Source organism: Oryctolagus cuniculus, chromosome X, assembly GCF_051225735.1.
Source record: "Oryctolagus cuniculus isolate XC-2025 breed Fujian yellow rabbit chromosome X, ASM5122573v1, whole genome shotgun sequence".
In the NCBI taxonomy this organism is placed as follows: Eukaryota; Metazoa; Chordata; class Mammalia; order Lagomorpha; family Leporidae; genus Oryctolagus; species Oryctolagus cuniculus.
Window position 1 is genome coordinate 88,473,416 of NC_142888.1, and position 7,063 is coordinate 88,480,478.

Here is a 7,063-nt window from a genome sequence, read left to right on the forward strand (position 1 = left end):
CATATTACAAAGTGATGGCAGATCTATGCCTGCTTTTTCTGGCCTCTCTCAACCTCTGGCTGTCTCGTATAGAGGTTACTTTAACCCCTGTAAAATGAAGACTAAAAGGACTAATAAGGACTAACCTCACTCATTGTTCTGAGGGTTTTGAGAAGGCCCAGCACTAAGCCAGGCTCTCAGAAACATTCAAGCTTCAACAGTTCCTCCTTGCCCTCGGATAACACTCCTCCTCTTCCACCATGGGCTGAGGAACCAGCGGACCTGTAAACCAAGCACATGGGTCTAACACTACAGGCCAGGTGAAGGCCTATCTGGTAAAGTATATGGGCTTTGTGACACCACTACCAACTTCCTGCCTGAGAAAGGACTGGCCTAGCAGTTCTAAGACTTCTGGGTTCCCTGGGCTCATGGTTCCCCATAGATGTCACCCGTGTACCTCCAGCATGACCAGGGCTTGAATAGGGCCCTCTTAGTTCCCTGTGTCACACTTGGAATATGAGGAATGCAGAGGCCAAAGACTGAGTGACTGGCCCCAGTGACTCGAAGGGGTCGTCACTGAAAATCCAATTGCAAAGGTGGTGCCACTTGCTCTTGGGGAGGAGAGGTAGGGCCTGGGCACTGGAAGGTGAAAGGTAGGCTTGGCTCTCAGTAGCGGTAGTGATCAGGCTTGAAAGGGCCATCACGGGACATGCCCAGGTACTGGGCCTGCTTCTCAGTCAGCTTGGTCAGCTTCACTTTCAGCTTGCTCAGGTGGGCTTCAGCCACTGCCTCGTCCAGCTTCTTGGGCAGGAAGTGAACACCTACAGCATACTTGTCAGGGTGGGTCCACAGCTCAATCTGCGCCAGCACCTGGTTTGTGAAGGAGTTGCTCATCATGAAGCTGGGGTGGCCCATGGCACAGCCCAGATTGACCAGCCGGCCCTCGGCAAGCAGGATGATGTGGCGCCCATTCTTCAGCCAATAGCGGTCCACCTGGGGCTTGACGTTCACCTTCTCCACTGCATTCTCATTGAGCCACTTGACGTCAATCTCCACGTTGAAGTGTCCCATGTTACACACGATGGCATCATCCTTCATCTGCTCAAAGTGCCGCCCAAGGATGATGTCCACACAGCCTGTGGTAGTGACAAAGATGTTGCCCTCCTTGCAGGCTTCATCCATGGAGGTCACCTCGTAGCCCTCCATGGCAGCCTGCAGTGCGTTGATGGGGTCGATCTCAGTGATGATGACACGGGCCCCAAAACCCCTCAGGGCCTGGGCACAGCCCCTGCCCACGTCGCCATAGCCTGCAACCACCACCACCTTGCCTGTGATCATCACATCTGTAGCCCGCTTGATGCCATCGATGAGGGACTCCCGGCAGCCATAGAGGTTGTCAAATTTGCTCTTGGTGACGGAGTCACTGACATTGATTGCAGGCACCTTCAGGACCCCATTGGCCATCATCTTGTAGAGGTTGTAGACCCCACTCATGGTCTCCTCAGAGATGCCCCTGATGCCTGACAGGAGCTGTGGGTACTTGGTGTGTATGAGGTTGGTGAGGTCACCGCCATCGTCCAGGATCATGTTGAGGGGCCCGTCCTTAAAGTAGAGCGTCTGCTCAATGCACCACAGGTACTCCTCGTCTGTTTCGCCCTTCCAGGCATACACTGGAATGCCGGCCTTGGCAATGGCAACCGCTGTGTGGTCTGGGTGGAAAAGATGTTGCAGCTGGACCACTGCACCTTGGCGCCCAGGGCAACAAGGGTCTCAATGAGGACGGCAGTCTCCACGGTCATGTGCAGGCAGCCGGCAATGCGGGCGCCCTTCAGTGGCTTGGAGGCCGTGTACATCTCCCGCATGCGCATCAGGCCAGGCATCTCGTTCTCGGCGATGTCCAGGGCCTTGCGTCCCCACGCAGCCAGGCCAATGTCCGCGACTTTGTAGGGCAGTTTGTCAGACATTCTGGCGGCATTGCTGCACGCGGTGATGGACACGAGCGAAAAGGGGATCAGGCCTAGAGCAGAAATCAGGCACTGGGCTGGCGGCGCTGGGCAGGAGGGCTTCTCTAAATTTCTAATCTCCAACAAAATCTTGGGCTTTGTGCAGGCTTAGGTGATTTTTTTTCTTCTATCATATCCCCCATAGTGTTTAATGCCGCATTGGGCATTGGTTTGTAGATTGATCAGTGGAATGGAAAGCTGTCAAATAAAATGAACTAGAAAATGAGTTTTCATTTTTTAAAGATATACATGGTTTACATATCATGCTTACAATGTTATGGAATTCTTTTTAAGAAGATTCATTTATTTATTTGAAAGGCTAAGTAACAGAGAGAGAGAGGGAGAGAGAGAGAAAAAAAGATTTTCCATCTGCTGGTTCAATCCTCACAAAGGGCCAATTTGGTTAGGGCTGTGGCAGGCTAAAGATGAGAGCCATGGAACGCCATTCAGCAGGAGCTGTTTTTCCTAGGTGCATTAGCAGAAAGTTCCATCAGAAGCAGAGCAGCTAGGACATGAACCAAACCAGGGCCCATATGGGATGTCAGCGGCAGCTTAACCCACCAGACAATGAGGAGGAGTCTTTCTCTTTTACAGAGAAAAGTCTAAGAAGGGATATAATGAGAACACAGAAGATCATGAAAGGCAGAGTTTGAAGGCATCAGCACTGGGCCATTTCTTCACAGTTATACTAGAATTTGTTTCCCCTCTCCAACAATAATAACACAACCAATTACAATCAGAAAAGGTAAAAAGAAGAAGGAAAATGAAGGACTACTTTGCACCATGATTCATGAACTCAAGGAGTATTTTTCCTTCAAAAAGCTTCCTGCAAGCGAAGGCCCCCATGAAATCTGTTCATAAGAATTAGGGAATTCTTACATAGTTCCCACTAGAGAATTAGGGAATTATTATATAGTTCCCACTGGAGAATGGCATTGGAAAAGATGGTAGGGCCAAAAAATTTGAAATTTCAGATCCTAAAACAGATTGAATTTTTGTGGAGGGGCGAGGTGAAATGAGAAAGACTTTGGTACTTTATCTAGAATAAGCTTAAAAACATGGAGATTCACAGAATATAGATCTCCTGGTGTAGTGAAACCAGATATAGCAAAAGAGGATAAAATTTGTCATAGCTTAGACTTTTAATAAGCGGCAAGAGGGGGAAAGTCAGATAAGAGAATAGAACTGACATACCATGAAGGTTCTTAATTGGGAATATATAAAACCTGTGCTATCAAAGATGGAGCAACAGCTTCAAAATCATTCTTAACAACCCCAATGAGTCAACCTCTTAAAATTTCACCAGCTCAACAATAGGAGTATTTCAGTATTTGCTCCTAAAATATGTCTACAATTGCTTTAAGAATGTCTTTGAATCTTTAAGCAACTTGGTAATAGTCCTCACTGCATCTGTGTATTATGACAGTGGTGCAGGACCAGAAATGTTCTTAGCCCACAGCAAGGATAGATTAAAGGTCAGAGTTAGTTTCTAGGTAGTGAAATAAAATGCCAGTTAAATGAAATCAACTGACTGGTTAAAAATAAAGACCTTAAGAAAGCTCATGGATGCATTTCATTTTTATTAAGATTCTCAGTCTCTTAACAAGCTAATTTTTAAAAAAAGAAACAGATATTTGTTAAAATCCCATTATTGCCCAAGCAAAATGGAATAGATTCTTTTATAAAATCCTCTGGGTAAATTGTCCGTTCATGTTTCTCAAATGTCCTTGATCCCAATTCATCATATAAAAATATGATTTCACTAGAGGTACTTACTCTATTTTCAAATTTCTAAGTCAATGTAAAGTGCTAGAAGACTCTTAGCTTTAAAAATAGCTCAAGTCACCAATTCCTTATTAGAATTGCTTAATAACTTGATGGGTAAACATCTAAATAACTGCTTCAGTGGTGAAGAATACTGGAATCATGATCAGAACAGTCCTGAGCTGAAATCCCAATTGGATTCAAGGGTAAATGTCACAAGAAAAGCATCTCATCACTTGTCGAATCATCATTATCATCATCATCACCATCAGTGTGTATGTGTGTGTGCGTGTGTGTGTGCGTGTGTGTGTGTGTGACAGGGAGGGATGGGGAAGGAGAAAGAGACCAAGAGAAAGAGGGCTAGAGGCTAGAGGTACAGAGAGAGCAAGATAGCAAGAAAGCCAGTGAAAGAGGTTTCTCTGTGTGACAAGTGTGTTAATTCTGTCATATGATGGATTTGGAGAAGTTTGGACAGATGACATTTCACATGTAACTAAAAGGCAGTGAAATAAAAATGATCACCTGTTGACTACAGCTGCCAGTTTTCCAACTATGTATCTTTTTTCCAGAGAGTTTCTTTGGAAATCAAAATACCAAAGCAGGAACAAGTTGCTAACCCCTTACTGCAAACTTGCTGATCAGATTTGCTTTAGTCACCAAGAGTGGCAGAAACTGACTAGCTGTCCATCAAACCCATATCATCTCCAACCTGGATGTGCAGCTTCAGTGTATCTCCCAGGTTTCCTTTGCCATCAGATGCGGCCATGGACTATTAATACAAGCTGCACTGCCAGTCCTAGCTCATAAAAATCTGCACATGCCTGCTTATCCCCACCTTTTATTCTTCTGCTAGCTCAATACAGAAGATCATGACAACCTTGGAAAAGACATATTGAAGATGATAGAACCACAAGATGAGTCCCTACACCGGGAGCCTTCAGTCAATGAAGAGCACCCAGTATGGACTTAAGGCACATGAAAGATCAACTATTCTGCCAAACCACTGAGATTTGGGGGTTTTATTATTACTGTAGCTCCATTACTCTAACATCCAGTACAGCCTTTAGGGAATGGAATGCAGCACAGATAATCCTTTGATGTCAGAGGGCAGAACTAGCATTGGATGGATCCTATAGTAAGAGGTTCTGGACATCCATAGGGCAGCTCGGTGTGTCTGGAATACTAGGAGGTAAAGAGACAACAAAGACAAACTTCTGCTTTGCTGTTTTGCCTGGGGAAAGCCTTTGTTACAGTTATAAACCTGAAGCCACAGATGAATCACTTCAGTGTGGTACTATGTATATCTCTGATCCCTACTCATGTTCCTGTTCAAAGAGCACAGATTTATAATTTTAATTATCTAAAACTTGTAGAGATTTAAACATCTGTTTTAACTGTTCAATAAGTATTAGAAAAGCAATCCATTTTTCTTTTAGCCGAGTCATAATTTACAGTTCTCTGTGACTTGCACAACTCACTGCAGCTAATACTCAAGGGAGAACTTGAGAGAGAAGCAGGGAGCACTTTAATTAGCCCACAATTAATTCCATTTAGCCTGCATCCATGAAATGTAACCACCCTAAAGAACAGTAAATCATTCAATTACCAATATTGACGTGTTATTCAGCCATGAAGCCAAAAGCTATAGTATTGATATTGAGTGTTCTCACATCGGATTTAGGTGGCAACTCAAAGGCCACCTGCTCTGGCTGAGGAATACTTGGAAAGCATTTTAGTGATTCAGAAGCTGTCACGTAGTTCACAGGATAGGCACTTGATTTAAAAGCCTTTATGATTTGAATTAGGAGACTTGAAGTTATAGATCGAATAGGACTTGGCTCCCCTAACTCAAGCAGATGTTTAAACGCTGAAGTCTTTTGTTAATGGTCAGTGGGATTGAGGGTGGGGACTTGATGTAACCGTGGCATCTGAGAGATGGGCCTAGCCGGAGGTCTTTTCTTGATTGGGTGCTTGTCTTCAGAAGCTAGTTCTCATGAGAGGATTGGTTATTTAAGTCAAGTTCAGCCTAGCTTCTCTGCTTCCTGGGTCACCCCGTGGTCATTCCTCCACACCCACTCTGCCATTGCCAGCCTCTATCAGATGCCAGGCTCATGGGGCAACCAGATTTTGAACTGTGAACCTGCAGATTTCAAGCTAAAAATAAACTGTTTACTTCCCAAGAAGCACTTCGTGTGTATTTTAGTTAAAGTAACAAGAAACTGACTAATCCACTTGGTATATTACCTCCTCCAATAATAGTGGTTTTAAAAAGGTGAGGATAGGATCCTGGTAGTGAAATTTATGACATATAGAGACACATGTCTACAATCAAACAGCTACCTCCTGAATTGCCCTTAACTGATATATCATGACTTTAGTGAAGAAGGATCACATCCAAATGGAAAGAAAACTCAATCAGGGGGGCCGGCACTGTAACATAGTGGGTAAAGCCGCCATCTGCAGTGCTAGCATCCCAAATGGGCACCAGTTCAAGTCCTGGCTGCTCCCCTTCCTATCCAGCTCTATGCTATGGCCTGGGAAAGCAGTAGAAGATGGCCCAAGCGCTTGGGCTCCTGCACCCACGTGGAAGACCCAGAGGAAGCTGCTTGCTCCTGGCTTTGGATTGGTACAGCTACAGCCATTGTGGCCATACAGAGAGTGAGCCAGTGGATGGAAGATCTCTCTCTCTCTCTCTCTCTCTCTCTCTCTCTCTCTCTCTGCCTTTCCCTTCTCTGTGCAACTCTGCCTTTCAAATAAATAAATAAATCTTTAAAGAAGAAAGATGAAAAAATTTAACAATGATCAGCTACCAACACAGTATGCAATACTATAGCATATCATGCAGCTATGGGACAAGACTGTTTGGTTGGGGAGTATGGGGAATGAAGGACAAATGTGGGCCATAAGGCACTTTTAGAGAGGAAAGCAGAAGTACCACCGAGGAGAGCCAGGGAAAATCTGAGGGATAAAGGTCCTGGATAGGCGTGTGAGAGAAAAGATGTGTGAGAGAAAAGAGGTAGAGAAGGAGAGGGGAAAGAGACTGAAAACCAACCGCATAATTTGGCTGATTATCCCCCCTGATTCTCAACTCAGTAATAGACTGGATTGTGGGAGGTGATATTTTGGTGTTCCCTTTCTGACTCAACCATCGTGATGAAAAGTAAAACTAAACCACTATGGCTCTTTTGATTTGGGCTTTGGATTTTTAATTCCTAAGTAATGTGCAAACTAGAATCACAGATGAGCTGGCAATGAGGTGGGGGTCAAGGTTCACATTTTAAGCCAAAATCCTATGGCTATCACATGTGCTCACCTCT

The 7,063-nt window shown here is 44.8% G+C and overlaps 1 pseudogene; it reads right to left on the reverse strand.

Moving 5' to 3' along the window:
- Window positions 1–529: 529 nt before the first annotated feature.
- On the reverse strand, window positions 530–2,033 carry LOC100344261 (adenosylhomocysteinase pseudogene; annotated as a pseudogene).
- Between the last annotated feature and the right edge of the window lie 5,030 nt (window positions 2,034–7,063).